We start from the raw sequence: 21,032 nt of genomic DNA, 5'->3' as shown, positions 1-21,032 counted from the left end.
CCTTAGAGTGCGATGCCATACCGTTTCCAAGGCGGCTGAGAGGTCCAAGAGGATGAGGGCTGATGTTTCGCCATTGTCTAGTTGGCGCCTGATGTCGTCTGTGGTGGCGATGAGGGTTGTCTCGTGCTGTGGTTGCGTCTGAATCCGGAGTGGTACGGGTCTAGGATGTTGTTGTCTTCCAGGTGGCGGGCCAATTGCATGTTGACGATTTTCTCGATGACCTTTGCCGGGAACGGGAGCAGGGAGATGGGCCGGAAGTTCTTGAGGTCCTTGGGGTCCGCTTTGGGTTTCTTGAGCAGGGCGTTGATTTTGGCATGCTTCCAGCTTTCCGGGAATGTCGCTGTTTCGAAGGAGATGTTGATGACCTTCCATAGTTGGGGTGCGATGGCTGCATCTGCTTTGTTGAATATGTGGTGTGGGCACGGGTGTGACGGAGACCATGAGTGGATGGAGTTCATGACCTTGAGTGTCTCGTCGTCGTTGACGTTGGACCAGGAGGTCAGGCGGTTGGTGCTGGTGAAGTTCACAGGGGAGGTGGTGTCTGGCGTATTCGGGGCGGTCGTGGTGTTGAAGCGGTCGTGGATGTCAGCGATCTTGCAGTGGAAGAAGATGGCTAGTGAGTCGCACAGTTCTTGTGAGGGCAGGATGTCGTTGGTGTTGGCGCTGGGGTTGGAGAGTTCCTTTGCGATGATGAAGAGCTCTTTGCTGTCGTGTGCGTTGTTGTCCATGCATTTTTTGAAGGAGGATCTCTTGGCTAATCTGATGAGGTGGTGATGTCTGCGGGTAGCGTCCTTGTGGGCTGCGTGGTTGTCCGGTGTGCGTTCGTTGAGCCATGTCTTCTCCAGTTTCCGGCATGCGCGTTTGGAGTTCTGGAGCTCGTCGGTGAACCAGGTGGCTCTCTTGCTGATGTGGCTGTTGGAGGGTTTCTTGAGCGGGGCGAGGGTGTTGGCGCAGTTGTCGATCCACTGTCTGAGGTTACGGGCTGCAGCCTCTGGTTTGGTGGGGTTGGTGGGTGGGTTCTGGGCGAGGGTGGTGATCAGCTGGTCATTGGTGACTTTGCTCCAGCAGCGGCGAGGGAGCTGTTGGGTGCGGTGGTGTGTGGTTGGTTTCTATAAGGTGAAATGGATGCATCAGTGGTCGGTCCAGTGGAGTTGGGTGGTGTGGTCAAAGGTGATGTGGGAGCCTGTGGAGAAGACGGGGTCTAGCGTGAAGCCGGCTGTGTGGGTGGGTGCGGTGACGAGTTGTCTGAGGCCGAGGTTGGCGAGGTTGTCGATCAGGGTGGCGGAGTTCACGTCGTTGTTGTTCTCGATGTGAAAGTTCAGGTCCCCGAGGAGGATGTAGTCCGTGGAGGCGAGTGCGTGGGTGCTGGCAAGGTCAGCGATGGAGTCGCTGAACTGAGCCCGGGATCTGGGGCGTCTGTAGATGAGTGTTCCTCTGAGGGTGGTGTTAGGGTCGGTGTTGATCCAGAAGTTCAGGTGTTCGGCGGTGTTGAGGGTGTCGTCTGCGTGGGTGGCGACCTTGAGGGTGGACTTGTGGACGATGGCTATTACTCCTCCGGGTCTGTCGGCGCGATCCCTGCGGGTGATCTTGTAGCCATCTGGGGTGGCATTGGCGATGTCGGGCGCTCAGATCCCAGAGCTCGACGGCGTGTTTGCGTGCGGAGCGGGTGTTGAGGAGTATGCAGCGTAGGTGGTTGGGTCCAGTCCTTGGAAGTTTGGTGGTTCAGTCACAGGTGAAGATGCAGGTGCGGCAGGAGAAGGGTCTGCGGGTTTGTTTCGAGGCTGCCTGGATGCAGGCGTGGTTTAGGCCGGTGTTGAGTGCGTGGAGGGTGCTGGCGTCATAGTGGATTCTGGAGTTGTGGCGTTGGCGGGGTCGAGGGGTTCTGGCGCTGGACACGGTCCCGGCACGGACGGGCGGAGACGGGTTTGCCTTTGGCGCGCCATGCAGCGGCCTCCATGATAAGAAGGGGAGGGAAGAGCAGAAGGGGAGGGTCAGCGGCGGAGGGAAAAACGTCAGGGAACCCGGAACACAACAGAGAGAACAGATGAGCCAAGCTAGAAAAAAACAATCACAGGCACAGTACGGAAATTCAATATAAATACAATAAGCAGACAAATCACAGTTAGCAAGACGCTACTAGGAGTGAAACTGCGAGAAAAATAAACCTTAGACCAGAACCGGGATCAAGGGTGGCCTCATACCCTGCACAGAGCTGCTGGCTGGCTTCAAGGCGAAGCAGAGCACCGTGGAGATGCCGGGGAGAGTGAGGTCCTGGGACCAAGGTCTGGACAATCAATTATTGAGTGTTATTTCTGCGCACCTGTAATGGCGATTACTAGCCCACACCACCTCCCTTGAGTAAGCCTCAGACTGCAATGCTACCCTCTGAGAGTCAGGCGCTACAATTGGGTGCTTGGTTCCCAGTGAAGAACAAATGTATTCATGTTATTTGTGCAGGCCTCACAGATACTGCCTCGTTTCCCAACAGCTATATAAATAGGATTACTCCACTGCAAATAAAAAAGTAAAACACATTGTCATTTTCAGCGCGAAAGGCTCTAACTTTAACAAATGCAAGCCGATTACATTTCAAATGCTTGTTTTTGTTAGTTGACTAGCGAGATCAAAACTATACTGCAATAAAAAAATTACAGAAACGTTTTCTTTTTAAATAAATAAATGACATGCTTCCAAGTTCCACGTAGTCTAACATAGTGATAAGTAGGCTAAATATCTGTAACGCCCCGGTCCTTCAAACAAGAGGAGAGACGAAATACATCGCATTTCAATCACAGTTCTCGGTGGAAAAGGTAGCCTGGAATGTGTAAAAGGGAAGGGAGCTCGGTGGAGGCATGTGACACTTAAAGGGAGGAAGTAAGCTGGGCGGGCGGAGCCGGAGATCCAGGGTGCAGCCTCAGCAGGCTACCCTCCGCCCCTGTCAGATGAGGCAAGAGACAGCCTGAGATCCTCCCCGCCCCCGACAGCCAGGAGAGAGCTCTCTGTCTGAACTCATGAGATTTCCGGTCAGCTGAGCGTGGGACGTGCCTCCCGAAGTGCCGGTAAGTGAAGCAGACCGGCGCCCCAAGAGCAGTGGCGTAACGGCATCTACGGGAGCCGCCCCGAGATTGCGCACCGGAGCTCCGTACTGCGGAGGGGGTCGGGGGGTGGGCTGGTCAGAGAGCGGCGCTGCCAGCCCACTGCCCTGGGACCTGCGAGTCCAGCGGCGGCTCCGGGGCAGGAGGTTGGGAGCGGCTCTCTCCTGTGCGTGGATTTCGCCACTTTCTGCTCGTGGTTTCTTGTTAGCCTTTTCGTTCTCTTCAAAAAAAAAACCAAAACGTCTGAAAGCAGGGTGTTTATTATGTTAGTGCATTACGTACTGTTGCTGGCACTGCCGCAGTTTCAATACTATAACGTGCACCTTGGATATTTCAGTGTCCTTGTTTTTGTTTTTAGCCGTTTGTTTTGTTTTTCAATGTTTTGGTATATTACTTATAAAAGGGGGTTTCCGTCTTGTTCGTGCCTACAGTTTGTTGTGCAGAATCACTCAAGTACGTAGTTGGCCGCCCTGCTTCTTCCGCACCTGGTGAGTCATTAGCAGTTTACTTTCATATTCTGTCACACACACTCACTAACCATATGCTTCCTGCGAGAGCAGCATCGCCTCACCGGTAATCATGAGTGCTTTCAAAGTACAAGCATGTTTACGCTTGAACTGGTTGCTGGAGTCCTGTAACAATCGGTGCTGGGGTTGACAGGCAGTATCAGGCGCAGCGTGTGTATTCATTCTTCCAGTGACTGATAACACCAGTACTTCTCAGGAAGGTTGTTCTACCTTCGGAGGGATAGTACCAGCACGCCTCATGAAGCTGGCTCCACATTCCTGTTAGCCATCCTTCTGTTTTAGAACCCCTATATGGCTCTTCTTTATTAAGTTGGATATTTCCTGCACTGGCAGCAGACCTATTGTAAATTTAACTGAACAGCCCTCTCTGGAGGGCTGTTTTGTTTTTTGTGGATAGTACCGGCACTTTGCAGCAGGTTTGCTTTACTACTGATAGATACCTTAGCATCAGAGGACTGAGGGAAAAGCTGAATGAGGAGACTTTAGGTGAACCAGTGGCGTGGTGGCCAGGGTGGCACAAATCAGATACCCTATGTTGGTGATTGGAGAGACCTTACATTTTATCAATGTTCAATGCACTGTATGACAAATCATGGGGTGATTCATAAATGTGTGTCCCCCCCCCCCTATATCCAAGAAAAAGAAAGTTGAAGAAAAAAAATGTCTGCGACTTCTCACCATGTCTGCTAGATGTGTGATGTGGTATTATAAGTTCTTCAAACCAAGTTTGCTCGACCTTTATTATGGCGTTTTTTTTAGTACAACAGGCCCAGTCTATGTTTAATGGGTCAGTACCAGCACTTCTCAGCGTGCCTGCTGAATGTTACTCCACAAAATACCAACACGTCCCGCAAGACAGCTATACTTTAGTGGAGAGTACTTGTACCTCTCAATGGAGCTGCTACTCTTTTAGTGGCTGAATAGGATAGCACTACCTTTGCTCATGGGCCTTGTAAAGAAGTGGTGTGTGTTTTTGGGCGAATTGGCTAACCTTGTGCCAGATGGTAATTATCTCATGGCTCAAATGTCAATCTTTTTTGATGGGTAGTTGTTTCTTATTCCTGCCTTGGCTGTGAATTAACCTCGAAGTTCTGGGCATAATTCAGGGCACATTTTTTCTGGGTAAATGTTGTACATCTGCTGTGTTACTTGTTCTCAGGAGGAAGAGCACTTACTTGCAGAAAAAAAGATTAGAGATTCTTAGTGAATAGGCCAATTAAGAAACTAAGACAAAAGTGCTCAAGGCAAATATTTTGTGTAGGAGGCCTGGATAGACTGGTATAATTCAGATCAAATGCAGGAGTAAGACACAGCTACTTATATAAAAACCTGACAGTATGTCATTCATAGATATATGCACCAAGGAAAACGGTGCAGGAAAACTGGGCCATTCATGAAGTTTTGTGGCCTGCGCAGTCAAGGCCTGGAATGGTCTTCCATTGCAGCTCGGATGCATGACCAATTTACTTGCCTTTAGGAAAGCCTTAAAAACTTGGCTCTTCTCGGCGTAGTTTCCAATTACAGTCACTCTGTCTCTTTGCCCCTAAAGGACTTCACACAGCACCAGGACACCTTTGGTAACAGTTGCGCTCTATCATTAACATAACATGATCAGTCGAAGCGGTATCCCATCCAAGGGTAAGGCTTCACTTTACTCTTGGTCAGGCCCCATTTATATATTGTTAATTGAAAGAGGTTGGTAAGACACCTAGAGCTGTCTCTAGGCCAGATCCAACAAGCATTTGTAATGCAATAGGTCTTGCATTTACGCAAGACCTATTGCATTGCAAATGGTCGGCATCACAACAACGGGAGGAAGGGCAGGCGGCTGAGAAAGCACGGACAATGGAAGGGAGGGCGGGGGGAGAAGGCACGGACAACCGGCGGGCGGGGGTAAGAAGGTACAACCAACTGGAGGGTGGGTGGGGGGAGAAGGCACGGACAACAGGAGGGAGGGGGAGAGAAGGCTCGACTACGAGAGGGGGGGGGGAGTAAAGAAGGCACCAAAGCATGTAGTGCCTGCAGTAGGAGAACCTCAATACTCAAAATAGTGCTTACAGTCTAAATAACACGTACCATGTATCAGCCGAAGTAAAGAGGCCAGTTGCCATGGGAGCTGACAAATGAAGAGGAAGCAGTACTAAGGAGGAACTAACAAGCTTCTTGACAAATCAAAAGCCAACATTTAGGACAGACAATGACACAAGCCAATGGCAAATATGGGCGGAGAGTAGACAGAGCTTCTATTCACCTACTCATCTACAATAAGTCTTGCAGCGCATGCGCGCTGGTTCTAGGCTCGACCTAAAAAGGGTTAGGCTGAAGCATTAATTGTCTTAGATTTGTATTGGTATTTGCTTGTGTTTTGTGTTGCTGCAAACTTTACTTTAGGGAAATTAAAATGTATGTTGTTCCCTGAGCGCTTGCTTGTCAGCCCCCTGACTGATGATTGTTTGTAGAGCGGCCAACCCAGGGCTATAGAGTTTAGTTAAACTTACAAGGTCACACACATTTTTTCATGGAAAATTCTTTCTACAAGAATAAATACCCTTACCGTAGATCATGAGGAGAACTAAAAAGCGTTTTTGGCTCTTTCTCACTCATTCCATCTCCTAAAACTACTTGAGTCAGCCATTGGCTTACAAGGGCAGCCATTGTTGGTAAAGCCATTTAAAATGTATATGACTATCCACATGTGTTGTGGGTGGATGTTCGCCACAATAAACATGTCACCTTCGAAGCAAATACAGATTTTATGGCCACCGATCCACATCTTAACCTGCAGGCTAGCCAGCTGGCACATTTAACCGTTAACACATGCCACCCGTGCCCAGAGAAAAATTGGCCGTCGAGAATCAGCCCCTTGAGAATATTATTGCTCCTTTAACTTTCAAAACAGTTCTGCTTTTTTTCTGAGCTGCTGTGCAATAGTTTGTCAATTATGTATCAATTTCAAGAAGTGATGCTCAACTGTTCCCTCTTTCGTTAGTTCTTCTCATGCAGCAACAAAGTAGTTAGTCAATTTGGAGCCTTGTCGGATTTGGGGCTTTTACACGGTATTGGTTAGTGCTGCAAGACAGTCCTTTATGCTGATGTAAGAATTTGACTTGCTGATTAAGTGTTTCTCATTAGTGATCAGTTTTCTTTAATTGCTTTTAGTGGGAGAGCCACATGGTTGTATTATGAACTTAGTTTCCACTTTTTCTTATCCTTACTATAACACCTTGCACCTTTGTTATTTTTGACCCAAGTGTGCATCTGACGGGTATGCCAGTTCATTTTTTTTTAATGTATAATTAGATTTACCCTTCTTGGGTCTGTATATGGGCAGCATATTCTGAGAAATTAAACTTTGCTTACACAAGTTGTTGCTATGCAATAGAGTTTGTCTTGGTTTGTGATTGGTAGATGGCAAGACAGGTAATGACATTTATCACACTGTAAGGTAAGTGTAATGTCAATTAGTTGGCTCAAAAATAGCCAAGATAGTGCCTGGCGCTGCTGTAATTTCTTGATGTGCCTTGCACCCCCAACAGTTTCAGAATCAGGAGTCCGTGCTTAAAGCTGGTGCTGATATGGGCCACAGTGAGAACAGACAAGCACTTGCTCTTTAGGATGGGAATTAAAATCGAAAGCAAGGAGCTTAATTGAGTATTATTTCCAGTTAAATCTCAGAGAACATCAATAGCTTCTAAAATGTTTCTGGCTACTCTGTACATAAATCGTTAACATAAATATCACCATTGAAGACACTTTGCTCATAACCAGTCTTAAACTGCGTCTGGATAGTTTACATTGAAAATATAAGACCTTAAAATATTCGGGACTAAAATGTAAATTTTAAAAATTGATGATCAATCCAAAAAGTGGTCTCTAAAATACATTTCCAGGTGAAGAGACAAAATGTTATCCCGATAAAAAGAGTCAGGGTTGAAACAAATTTACACAGTAATCCATCTAATGGACCCAGAAAGCGAAAATATTATTTAAAGAAGAGGACACTTCCAAATTGGGTTACGATGGCTCAGTGGACTAATGCGTCAACTGCAGGGGGCCTGTGTTTAACCTCATGGTCACAGGTTCAAATCCCGGCTGGTCTACTCAGCCTTTCACCCATTTTTAGTTGATTAAAATGAGTACCATTGAGTTGGGTAACAATAAACATCTGTTATTCAGCGCCAAGGTGCCTCCAGCTGAATGTGCGCTTTACAAATACACGTTATGTTTATGTTCCTAGAAGCTTGAGAGCTTTGCGGGAATAAATAAAGCACTGGACTGCCAGTGTATTAACACGTATTCACTTAACACATGAGATTGCTGTTCATCAGACCCTCCACATACCCACAGGTTGGTGTGGAAGTGCAGTCTGATGCTTGGATCTCACTGGGCCCTTAACTGTGCAGGCTGTTTATTACCTGCCTTTCACAGATGGTGGTGAGTGATTGTGCTGGTGATGGAGTTGTACTATAGTCAATATGTAGTTGTTCTTCAACTGAGTATTAAACTAGTCTATTAGTAGTGCCCTGATTTTTCTCTGGTGATGCAATTAGCTGTGTTGTCTATCCTGTTTAGGATCCTTGAGTTCTTCATGGGCTCCAAATATTATTTTTCCTGAACCTATGTGATGCCCGACTCATAGGAGTGTACCTCCCTCAAGACTCAGGGGTGCGTGAAACTCGCATAATTTGCTGAAGCGTGCGTAAGTATGCAAAATCATTGCAAAATAATGCAAAAAGACACAGTTATGGAAAATACTTCTAGCACTCAATCAGGTAAATATTCAACTTGAAAATGTAATTTCAAGTTGATTTCCAGATGCTAGCATTCAAAACAGTGCCGGTTGTAATTTTGCGCTAAAAAATAACCCGAATATTCAGCTTGGGTTAAAAATCTACCTCAAATGTTTGTTGACCCCCCCCACCCCCGAGCACACATTAAAGGGGCTTGCTTTTAAAACATTGCCGTTCATGTTCGGATTTGTAGTTTTGTGGGCAAAAATTCCCCGAACAGTCTGCTCGTGTAGAAAAATCCACATTAAATTCTGTTTGCCTTCAAAACTTACCTGAACGATACTTCTTTAATTCAAATTTATCGTCTGTATCACAGGTTGTAGCATAATGATGTAATTTCAGTAATTTTGCTTAAAATTTATTACAGGAAAATACCAAAATACACTAATTACTCAAGCATAGTTACAATTTCATCCAGGGCTATGCAAGTCCTCTTGACAGAATTTTACTTACCCATTGTTTTCTTGCCAAACATTCATTATTTCCTGAACCCATTATCATTTGCCTCACAAAGCCTTGCCTGTCTTACAGAGAAGCACAAAAGTCGAGATAACGTATCCTATTTCATATTCCTTCTGAAACCTCCTTCTTAGACCTCTTCCCTTTAAACTCTTCACCATCTTTCCCGTGAAACTGTACTATATATTGCAAAATCTCACTACTTTGATTTCATTCTCCCTATTTCTTCTATAATTTCCACATATTAACCTTGGAAAACTTTAACTATTTGCATTGGGTAAACTTATTTGTACATTAGAGATTTATGTAACTTGCGTTATTTTGTAAAATATTTGTAAATATGTTCTCTTTTCATTCATGTAAGTTGGCAATATTAAAGTCCAAAATAGCTAAACTAACTTTTACAAAGTACCCACTTAGGACGTCTCTATTTTGTTTCAGAAAGATTGGTACCTTTGAATCAGACTTAATTTGGGCACACACGGGGAGAAGGAAATTTCACTCAAGAAACTTAGCTTGCCCAAGAAATAACGGGGACTTAATATTTAAAAAGTTTAGAACTTTTAGACTTCTTTTCTTGCTGCGCAAGGTATATATTATTTACTTAAAGACACCTTTAAATGGATTTTTCATTTCTGACTCTTACTGGTAGAGGCAGCTTAAACATTTTTCAGCCTGTATTCCATTATTGCTTTTCTGTGTTCCTTTTTTCGAGGCAAGTTAAATTCTTAAAGATATGGCTGATGATCAGTCAAGCTTCTTAAATGTTTTTGTACCATAAAAAAGGAGTTGAAATCGCAGGGCCTTCTCTACACTGGCAAGATTTTCAAAGACGCAGATTAGCTCCAATCTATAAAACAGTCCTAAAGATGTTTCTGAATTTGAGAATCTCTGTTTTTAGAAATGCTGGGAAACTTCAAATCGGACAATCACAATTCAGATGGCCTCACGACGTGGTCTGAAAGCCTGCTGCATTTTAGTTTAGAAACTCTAGAACTGTGAGTCGGCTGTGGCCTACAGAGGAGGGAATACAAGGTAAAGGGGATTCTACCCAGCTTTTGGCTATGGCTGTGTGTCCTGTGGTCTGTAACCCCTTTTAACTTGGAACACTTTGATCTCTTGTAGAACCTCCTATTGAAAAGCGCAAGCTATGACAGGCACCCACTACATTTTGTTTGGCACTGTGTCTTTTTGGGGACTTTACATCAGACAGGTGGTTTTAGGAACGATTTTTGGTGATCCAGCGGACAGGGCACATCCGAATAATATGAGGGGAGCGTACCGGTGGGGTTAATTGGCTTGGAACATTACTTGTTTGTCAGTTCCACATTATATCCTGAAGAGGCAGCTCAAACTGGGGGCTGATACTCCCTATCGCAAGCTAGAGTGCGTGCTTTATAATGTTACTGTCCAAAGCTGTGCCACATGTTCTATTCCATCTGACGATGCAAGTGATAGATTCCTACTGTTCGAAACTCTACAAATTGACTAAAAAAGACTGCGCTCCAACATGTCAACTTCTTTTAGATTCTTTAGGACTGGCGCTGTAGATCATCTGTGACTGAGAATACATCTGTATCATTGCAGCCCCTTTGACTGTACTTTGGCTCCAGGGAGCCGCTTCATAATCGTATCCATATCAGAAAATTGATTGTAGAATGTAGTAAATTGTTGACCTGTCAGTGATGTGGTAGGCAGAGCACGTCTTATTTATTGTATCACAAGCCCATAATTCTAAACCAGTGGTACTGCACACAAATTGAGATTTCTTTTCCACAGTGGGTTTAGGGCCAACTAGCCAAAGGCCAAGATATGTCAGCTGATGTGAGAGTGCACCTCAGCGGGCATTTGGAGTCAAGATAGAATAGTTTTAATTTATTTACCTATGAATTGCATTTACGCTTACAGAGGAAGCATTTTGTGAAATAAATATTTGACAAATCCTCCTAGACAAAATTAAACTGTGCCAAGATTGAGCACATTACCGCTTTGCATTACCAGGTGGCTTATATTTATTAGAATTGTATTTCTGTTCTTGTATAAATTCACAAATCCCCCTACTGTACACTGAAACATTTTTTTAATGTAAAGACAATCTAAACATGCACAGGTGGTAGAATAAGTCAAATTAACAGCAACACATCTACCGTAGGAATATGGTAGACCCTCAGTTCACAATACATTTACTACTACTGGGCCACATAGTTACACTTTTCAGGATTATTTAAAGGTTTTCATGAAAACCTACGGACCCAGTAGGAACACAAGCCTGTGTGCAAAACAGAGGTGAGCGATCACCCCTCTTACGGCACATCGATAAAACCATCTGCCCACATCGATGACATCTGTATTAGGTGTATGAGAAACTACCCGTATTTTCCGGCGTATAAGACGACTTTTTAACCCCTTAAAATTTTCTGGAAAGTCGGGGGTCGTCTTATACGCCGGATACAAAATTTTATGGTATGTTTTCATGCGCTTTTTCATAGCGAGGACTTCACTCGAAGGTGTCAGACCGCTTCACAATAGGAAATAACAAGAAACAACACACCTTATGTCAAAAAATACAGCCACCGGCCCTGGCAACGTCCACACCCAGGCCCCGCGCCATGAATTGTGCAAGTATCGAAAGCGAGCGTTTTTTTGTCATAGCGAGGACTTCACTCGAAGGTGTCAGACCGCTTCACAATAGGAAATAACAAGAAACAACACACCTTATGTCAAAAAATACAGCCACCGGCCCTGGCAACGTCCACACCCAAGCCCCGCGCCATGAATTGTGCAAGTATCGAAAGCGAGCGTTTTTTTGTCATAGCGAGGACTTCACTCGAAGGTGTCAGACCGCTTCACAATAGGAAATAACAAGAAACACACCTTATGTCAAAAAATACAGCCACCGGCCCTGGCAACGTCCACACCCAGGCCCCGCGCCATGAAGTATCGAAAGCGAGCGTTTTTTTCATAGCAAGGACTTCACTCGAAGGTGTCAAACCGCTTCACAAGCGAGCAAATGGCGCCATGAGTCTTACCTCGACTGCCGCTGCCGCTGTACACGCGCCTCCAACCGCTTGCACATCCCCAGGCAGACGAGGCAGCAGGACGAGGCAGCAGGACGTCCGAAACACGGTATATGGTAATGGGCAGCCAGCGCCGAAGATGGCAGCGCCCAGTGTGTTGACACGTTTGGCACGTTTTGGCACGCGCACCTCTCCCCTTGACATGGGCGTGGCATAGAAAGGGGACTGTAGAATGTTCCCGAATGTTACCGAAGGCAGTAGAGCACTTGCCGTGATTGGCTGGTTGTTGCGAAGAGGAAAGGCAGTCTGGTGAGCAGATAGCGTATTTGCCGTACCGTACGTGTGGTGTTGAAGACAGTCTCTGCACCTGTTCATACTGTACAGCACCAGTACATCCAGTGCAAATGGCTGACAGTCAAGAACCCGGCAAGGCTCCAGCAGCACATTCCGTGCAAATGGCAGACAGCGAAGAACCCGGCAAGGCTCCAGCAGCGCATCCAGTGCAAACGGCTGGCAGGCAAGAACTCAGCAAGGCTCCAGCAGTGGCAAGAAGAAGGAAATATGAAGCCAGTTACAAACTTAAAGTTGTGGATTTTGCCACGGAACATAATAACTGTGCTGCTGCTAGACAATATGGAGTGACAGAAAAGATGGTTCGGGCCTGGAGAGCAAATGAGAAAGCATTACGGAGTATGCCAAGGGGCAAGTGTGCACTAAGAAGAGGCACCCCACATTGGCCAGAACTGGAAAAGCATGTAGCAGACATGGTGGCCGAGCATCGGCAAAGCGGGTATGTCGTGACCCGAAATAAAATCCGATTGGTTGCACTTCAGTGGGCCAAATCTAATCCAGATCTCAGCCACAGATTTAAGGCCACTGTATCCTGGTGTACCAGATTCTTGGGAAGGCATAATCTGGTATTGCGACAAAAGACAAAAATTGCCCAGAAATTACCTGCGGATCTTGATGCCAAAATACATAGCTTCCATCGCTACGTTATTAGGCTGCGCAATGAACATGGCTATGCGCTAAGTAGCATCGGAAATATGGATGAAACTCCAATGAATGTCGATATGATTGCCAACAAAACTGTCCATCAAAAAGGCGAAAAGACAATTTTAATAAAAACAACAGGACATGAGAAGTCCAGTTTCACAGTGGTACTTGCATGCACAGCTGATGGTGGTAAACTGAGACCAATGGTTATTTTTAAAAGAAAAACAATGCCGAAACTCAAGTTTCCTGTTGGTTGTTTTGTGCATGTGAATGAGAAAGGATGGATGGATGAAGAAGGGGTAAAGCTATGGCTTGATAACGTATGGAGCAGGCGACCAGGTGGACTTCTACAAAGACGTAGTCTACTGGTGTGGGATATGTTCAGGGCTCATTTAACTCCCAGCAATAAGCAAAGGCTGGCAAGACTAAAAACAGATGCTGCAGTTATACCTGGAGGATTGACATCGTTGGTGCAGCCACTGGATGTGTGCCTAAACAAGCCATTTAAAGATCGCATCCGAGAACAGTGGAATGAGTGGATGGTTAGCGGTGAAAAAACATTCACAAAAGGAGGAAACATGCGTGCTCCACAGTTGGATGTTTTGTGCACCTTTGTTATAAAGGCCTGGAACGACATTGATGCAGAAACTGTAATAAAGTCTTTCAAGAAGTGTGGCATATCAAATTCATTAGATGGTATGGAGGACGACTATCTGTGGGAAGGTGAAGAGGATGCAGAAGAAGAGACCACATCATCTGATACGGAATTGGTACAAGATCCATACGATGACTGCCTTACAGATGTACCACAAGATCTCATTGACTTACTTATGAGATCAGATGACGAAGAGGAGGATTTTGAAGGCTTTTAAAGGGAACGTTATAAATCCTGTAGAAATCGCTTGGATTTATGGAAAGTTATGGAAAGTTTAATCCACTTGCACTGTTTCATGCACTAATTTATGTTTACCGTACCGTACCGGTATATTCAGAAGTGACAGTTTTTGATATGGTTTTAAATAAAAATATTCCGAGTAAAGCAAGATTGTTTATACAACCAATTTGTTTGCGTTCAGTCTTTGAGTTTGTAAAATAAACGCTTATAGGTACCCACTGCCCACTGATAAAGCCTTACTGCTCACCCACAGGGAGGAGGACTAGACTAATACGGTAAGTTCAAAATACCGGTACATTCTCGGAATGGCTATGCAGGACTGCGTTGGACTGCGCTGGAAGTGGGGGGTCGTCTTATACGGCGAGTATAGCACAAAACCTAAAATTTTTCAGGCAAAGTAGGAGGTCGTCTTATACGCCGGGTCGTCTTATACGCCGGAAAATACGGTATGTAAAATGGGGCTCAGTAATATTGTCTCTGTCACTTCAAGATCTGCTCTACCTTCGCACCTTATTCGAGGTCGGGGCATGGCATGGTATTGCTTTGATGTGCATGGTCTTGCAGAGTTGGCAGATTTAGAAGTAATAAAAAACGTAATTTAGGTCTGCATACCCTGGCACACATGCAGTTTGAATTTAAAATGTAACTTTAGATTCACTGTACGTGGGTTTCAGTTATGAATATGTTGTTAGTGTGTTCCACAGGTCAAGGACAACCCGATTCACTTGGTGCATCTCAGTAACACAAACTACATTTGATTAAGGTGGCATGAACAGAAAAACTGCCGTACGTGCCCAGGTGCAAAAGCTATGCTCGTTAACGAAATATGGAAATGCCGTCCATTCGTGTGGAATGCTATATGGGAAAAAGTGAACAGGCTCACCAACCGTGGTCTGATATTGACAATAGTGGTATGTAAAGTGGGATTTGAACAGTTGGCTTTCCTTCTGGTGAAACGGGCAGTTCCTATAAAATGGATGCCGAGAGAGACACCTGTAATTCCTGTTTGAGGAAGACACAGCAGAAGTTCCCACTAGATGGGCCCAAATTCATTCGAGCCTGGTAAAAGATGGTATCACAAATGTAGGTGAATCTGGCATAAACAACCCGAGCATTATGGGAACACTGTCTTCCCTAAGATACTCACGATACTGAATAAGATAGACGTGCCTTGTTTTTAGAAGGATGAGGACTTTCCATGAGTGTTTGGTTGTTTCTGTTATTAAATACTGATGCACAATTAAAAACAACTAATAAGAAAGGAACTGCTGCTTCGTCCTAAGAATTCACAATATGGATCATGTCGAAATGTTGTTCCCTAGACCGCTGTAATCTAAAGTATATACCAGATATATATAGCACACTCAGACTATTTAGTGTGCTAGAAAATCGGAATGAACTGCTGCAGATTTACCGCATTCTAAATTCAGTGAGAATAAAATGACCCGTGAAGCAGATAATTGGCATGGTTGTCTGTTTGCAGGGATGGGGCGAAAGGCTGGGCGATGGATGCCTGTACTAATATGGCCTGGTACTCCCCCTACTAAGGACCTTTATTGCTCACGTTCCTGAATTTGTTATCCACTTGTAATTGCCCTGACTACACATCTCGCTCGCAGGTCAGTCCCATGGTTGATGGTTGGGAAACAAATAAAATTATGGAAAGTCTTACAAGGGTCTGTCTGTCTCTCACAACAAGTTTGATGCCTCATTTGACTTGCCTTAAATTAGTTGTCGATACATTGCCATTAAACTTCGGTGTCCTCACAGGACACACGTCTCAATGATTGTGAAAATGGGACCCCAAAAGCATGCCCACTGTGACGTCTTTAGAAATCTGGTCCTTCTAGATTGAGCAACTTTGAGCAATAAAGCTATAGACCAGTTTTACATCATTCTTTATTATTCCTTTGGCTATTTTAGTCCAGCAACATTGTTCTTCCATCTTATTTTTTTAGTAGATTTGGGCACTGTGTTTTAGGTCGTCTCAGCTTCAACTGCTGAGAAATGCAAATCGCATCTGGCTATGAATATCAACTTCCTCTTTTGTTATCACATTTGTACTTTTTTTTTTTAGATATTTGTTTTCTGCTGAAGAGGATTCCCTGGCCTTCCAGGAAAGGAAGATAATGTATTACGTAGAACAGAGTTTATAAAAAGCTAGATCCCTTCCTTCAAGTTCCTGCGGGGAATCAACCACCAGAATAATTAAGAACCTTAAATATTAATATGCATTGAAACGTGGGTTTTATGTTTTTTCTTTTTCCGGACCGTTCTTTTGCATACATTTAGGGTGGTTGTGCCTGAAAGCCTCCCTGAAAATGATGTTTTCGCAGTAATTCATATTTAAAAGAGCATTCTCTTGCTTGACTTTAATTAAAAACAAGTTCTTATGGAGGGGGGGGGGGGAGTTAGAAAGTAGGGATTTGATAGGCCTGGCATTTTTGGAGACCTTATTTGATTTTACCACAGTTGTATGTGCAATGTAAGGGCTGCTTTTTACATTGTCAACCACATTACTAATTGATTGCCGGTCGAACCTGTCAAAATAACCTTTTTTGACAGGAAATAACCCTACTTTTATATATGAAATAAGCCACTCCTAAGTAGCCCACAAGGTAGGGTGTCTAAAATTTAAAAGTGGTACATGGAAGAATTTAATGTTGGCATGTACCTACAGTGATTAACAAAAAGATATGTGTATTGGGAAGGGCTGTAGATGTCTTATGATAAAAACTAAAGTTCAGAATAAAATCAAAACTCTTATCTCTGGATCGAAAAAAATACTAGAATATTTCAAACAATAAGTTTAATGTTTAGTACAAATCCTACTGATTGAAGAAGTCTGACTTGGAATAAATATTTAGGAAAAACTGCTTTTTAAAATTATAGATATTGTCTGCCTGAACTTCTGGTAGGGTAATTTGTATTCGTCTGCTGACAGATGGCCCTACCAGTGTTCACCTAATGAGGTGTGAAAACTGTTCCCACATTAGAAACAATGGTTTAGAAACAATGGTTTAGACATTTTTTTGGGGTGGACTGGTTGTGAGGCATGGTGCTGGGAAGTATAAAGGGATACCTACGGAAGATGCGTCTTTTGTCTCCTAGTCTCACTGTAGTCAGTTTGGCACCAGCCTAGTGGGAGGGGAGTTGGTCTCCGCACCAGTTTGGTGTAGTTGATGAGCGGACTGGTGATTTCCCTAAACACATCCTTTGTTGGCACACAGGCCACAGCAATTGAAAGGCGGAAAAGGAAGGAAAAGAGGATTTCCTGCAAAGGTTTATCGCTGGCAACTTTTTCCTCCGTGATTAGGGAGTGTCCAGGTGTCACCCCCACCCCCTGCTTAGTGAATCCTACAGAAGTAGCCCCTCATACATAGCTCATCAGAACACTTTCTGGAACTGTGGAAGAAAAGAAATGGACTGGACCTGCTATTTGAGACCTGTGTGGTGAACTGCTCCTACTGAAACAAATAGACTTGGCAGTGGACTTTAGGGATCAGTTTGCTGGCCTCCGGTGTGGCTCCAAGGAAACAACAAGCTGCAAGAGGCCTTTTCACTGGACTGCCCACATGAATAGTAGCAAGTGAACCTTGTTGGTGGCCTCAGATGGAGGGAGTTATATCCCGAATTGCTGTCCTTGGGAACATGGGGGCTTAGGAGTGAACAATTGGAGCTGCTTTAGAAACTCTGAAAAGTTGGGACTTAAAAATGTTTGGACTTCCAAGACCTCCAGAGCTTCAGCGTGATGAACTCCGTGGCAAGTTTTGAGAGAACTTCATTGGATTCAGCTCCAGGCTTGTCCCGCTGGAAGATATTGAGATCCATGAAAAGAAAACGACAACTGCAGGTAGAAATCTTGAACAGGCGAAGGTTCAAAGTATCTTGCTGATGCAAGGAATTTAGCGGCAACTAAATTAGAATTTCTCCCACTCAGAGCTTTTCCAGTAAAAACCAAGAGCTTCAACTGGGCCTTATCCATCTACAGGCAGCTTTTGAGAAGACTTTGTCAGATGCAGCCTAACATCTTGCCCCATAGTAGGATTTTGACTTTCATTTCGGACACTAAGTCAGAAGTCAAAATCTTTGATGGGACAAACCCACATGGTGTTTCCAAACATGCTTTTTTGTGGTTGCAAATAGACCCTTTCAGGGGCCGGATGGGCATTGCAGCGCCAGCCCCACGAGTAGCTGTCAGATGATGTGGCATGCCACTGCTAGAGGTGGGTGAGGGCTTTTGCTCCAATTAGAAAACATTCTCACCGACCACTTATGTTCCAGGTGCATATATAGTGTTCCACTGAGTTTTGTAAAGCAACAGCATACTCTGAGTTCTGGCCTTAAATTGTGCCTTGATTCTAGTCAACTGCAAAAAGTGACTACTGATTGGCATGTGACTTTTTTGACACTTCTTGCCTTAAATATTTACCCCTTTTTTATTTTTGTCATTTTGGTTTCATTTTACTCATTACACTTTTCTCTCTTTTCCTAAATTGGTTGTGGGATTTTGTGTGTCTTCAACTCTTGACCTGTGTTAGAAATTGGATTTCTGATTGGCTAAGGCTTGTGCCAAAGCCAGGCAGAAACCACCACTCTAGTCAGGGCAAGGATAACCCCTGCCCACCCCCTTGGTAGCTTGGCACGAGCAGTCAGACTTATCCCGGAGGTCATGTGTAAAGCGCTTGTGCACGCACACAGCAACAACATCCCAGGCACACCACAAAAGCCACTCCACACAAGGTTATATCAAAAATAGCCTTTGTATTCTCATAGCACATTAGAATAGTATCACATAATGTACATTGTGCCACCTGGCACTAGGTCATATTTACAAGGGATTATTTACACCTGGCAGGGCCCATTGGACCACTGTCAGAACCATCCCAAAGAACCTAGTACAAGTAAGACATATCATAAACGTACAATCAGTAATCACTGGTAACCATTGTCCTCAGCATTACCCTGTAACATAAACCACATTATGCACAGTATCACCTTAGGCGCCAAATATATTGCACACCATTACACATTAGACCCTAACCTCCTATGCATCACTCTCATTAGGGGTATACTCACAGTAGGAAATAATCTCACTGGCATAAACGCATTACACACATAATCTCATCCCGAAACTCATTTAGAGGCATGAATCACAGTAAGGCATCATATTTCCTACTATCACATAAATCGTGGATCCCCTGGCCAACTGGCCTTCTCTAGGGCTCAAACGCCCTGCATACAGCATTTCAGGGCTGCTGCCAATGCAGCATAGTTTGCACATGCGCAATTGCGCTGGGGCAGAGGAGTGTAACTCACTCCTATCTCTCACAATGCCCCCAAAGAACTGTGGCCTAAACTTTGCAGCTGGCACTAAGTGCTGCGCAGCTGTGGGCCACACCTGAAGGCCTGGCACTCACTGTGCCCTTAGAACAAATATTCAATTATGCCAGCAAAGTTGCAGCTGCCCGCGATGGTGTGGCGCAGCTGTGAATCAACAAAGCACAGGGGCCTGGCATCACGATGCCTTCTGGGTCCCCCACTGGGGCTCTACCACCAAAATGCCCCTAGCGTTGGAGACATGGCACTGGCACTACACGTACCCTCTGAGCCCCACTTTCGGACTCTTAACATAATGGCCATCTTCAGCGCAGCTGCCCTCTAGCAGGTGGGGCAGCTGTGGCCATGGCAGAACTGGGAGGTACATTGGGCCCTCTGAAAACCAATCTGCCCCCTCGTAGGAGCGGCCCGCTCTCTCTCACGGGTCCGCTCAGAACTAAGGACTGGGACGGGCAAGGTGCCAAGTGGCCGCTTCACTCACCAGGGCTTTGCATGGGGTCTCTGCTCCTCTCCCGGTCGCACTGCGGCTGCCGGCAGGGCTCCCTCTTTACCAAGGGAGCCCCGCCTGGGATATCACTCAGTTGCGGCCTGCTCCGGCCACCTCTCCCCTTCACCCGGGTCCCCTCCTAGGACCCAGGACTTCTAAACGGAGCTCGTGGAGGCGGGGTAGGCTCCTGTCGTCCTCAGCATGTCCCGGCGCGGGGTAGGCTCCCGCCCGGGTCTTTGAACGTAACTCACGCTTTCGGCCTCTTCTGCTTCCGTCCACAGGCCCCGCACACAACCAGGCGGGCCGTGGATCGTGGTCACTTTCCTCTGCGCGGCGGCAACGAGGGGTGGGCTCCCTCTTAGTTTAAAATAAAAAGCCGGGTGGGCTCCCGCTAACGTGGCACCATTATGCAGGGTGGGCACCTGTACTTGAGATCCCATAAGCGGGATGGGCATACGCTGTCTCGAGCATCGCAGGGGAATCCCTCGCATCCGGATTCCCGCTCAAAAGGTTGCAGATCAGAGCTGCGCAGCCCACACGTTCTCCTTGTCCTTCAAATTAGAATATAGCGCTCCCCATTCACTCGCTGCAGAAAAGGGGTCCTTCCTACAACAGAAGAGTAAGTCAGTCAAAAAGTTCCTGTAGGGATCCAGGAGGCCATGCTGGGCCCAGGGAGGAGGCCCTCCTGGCAGGTCCTCCTGGGCCCCAGCAGCAGCATGCCCCCGCAGGTCTTGGGTCAGGTACAGATCAACATTATGGGGGTCACAGCCCCTACTCTTATACACCCTTCCTCCTTTGTCTAAAGTGCAGGGCATGAGGGAACCAGATGCAACTGATTCAGGGGGGATTTGGAGCACTTTGTTTTTGAAGCTCCTCTTCCTCTTTGTCAGGTGGGGGCTCGCCATCAGACGCACCACAGGGGGCAGAGCTAGCATTCACTAGGGCAGGCACACATCCTATTGAGTCAGGGGATTACCCCTGCCACCACTCTAGCTCCAGGTGTCCCATTCAGCTCAGCGTTGACTCACCCTGCCCCTCCTGGAGCCACCCACACCTCTCCACTCCTGTCACTCACAAGCCAGATATGCAATTCACATCAGGCAGGCAGACACATAGCACACAGAAATGCCCACTTCTAAAAGTGGCAAATCTGCGCACACCATTCCGCAGCATTTATCTTCACGAGTTCATACATACTAAACTCGAACCTGCACTCCTCTCATACCAGGAATTACCAAGGACACACTTATCACCCATGCATTCCTATGGAGGGGCAGGCTAATCGCACCACACATACACAGAGAGCGCACGCACTTTAGGTTACAGACTAGGCAAAAAGTTCAGGGGTGAACCTGCCAAAAAGGGCTAAGTCCAACAACCTGTTTTTATTTTATAAATTGCTAAATACTTTACACATTTCACTTGA

The 21,032-nt window shown here is 45.6% G+C and overlaps 1 protein-coding gene across 2 annotated transcripts in view; it reads left to right on the top strand.

Moving 5' to 3' along the window:
• The first annotated feature begins 2,780 nt into the window (after positions 1–2,780).
• The window catches only part of STX7 (syntaxin 7), a 241,753-nt gene continuing 223,501 nt past the window's right edge, over positions 2,781–21,032 (top strand). Inside the window, exon 1 of one of the 2 annotated variants that reach the window (XM_086927434.1) lies at positions 2,781–3,059. The gene's annotated coding sequence lies outside the window, so the exon portion shown is untranslated. Of the gene's footprint in view, positions 3,060–15,924; positions 16,021–21,032 lie in introns of those variants that run through there. The other variant, XM_086927435.1, reaches the window with a different exon arrangement.

This window comes from Lissotriton vulgaris, chromosome 6, assembly GCF_964263255.1.
Source record: "Lissotriton vulgaris chromosome 6, aLisVul1.2, whole genome shotgun sequence".
NCBI lineage: Eukaryota > Metazoa > Chordata > Amphibia > Caudata > Salamandridae > Lissotriton > Lissotriton vulgaris.
Note: the sequence above shows the minus strand (reverse complement) of the source record. Positions and strands in the feature narration are given on the sequence as shown.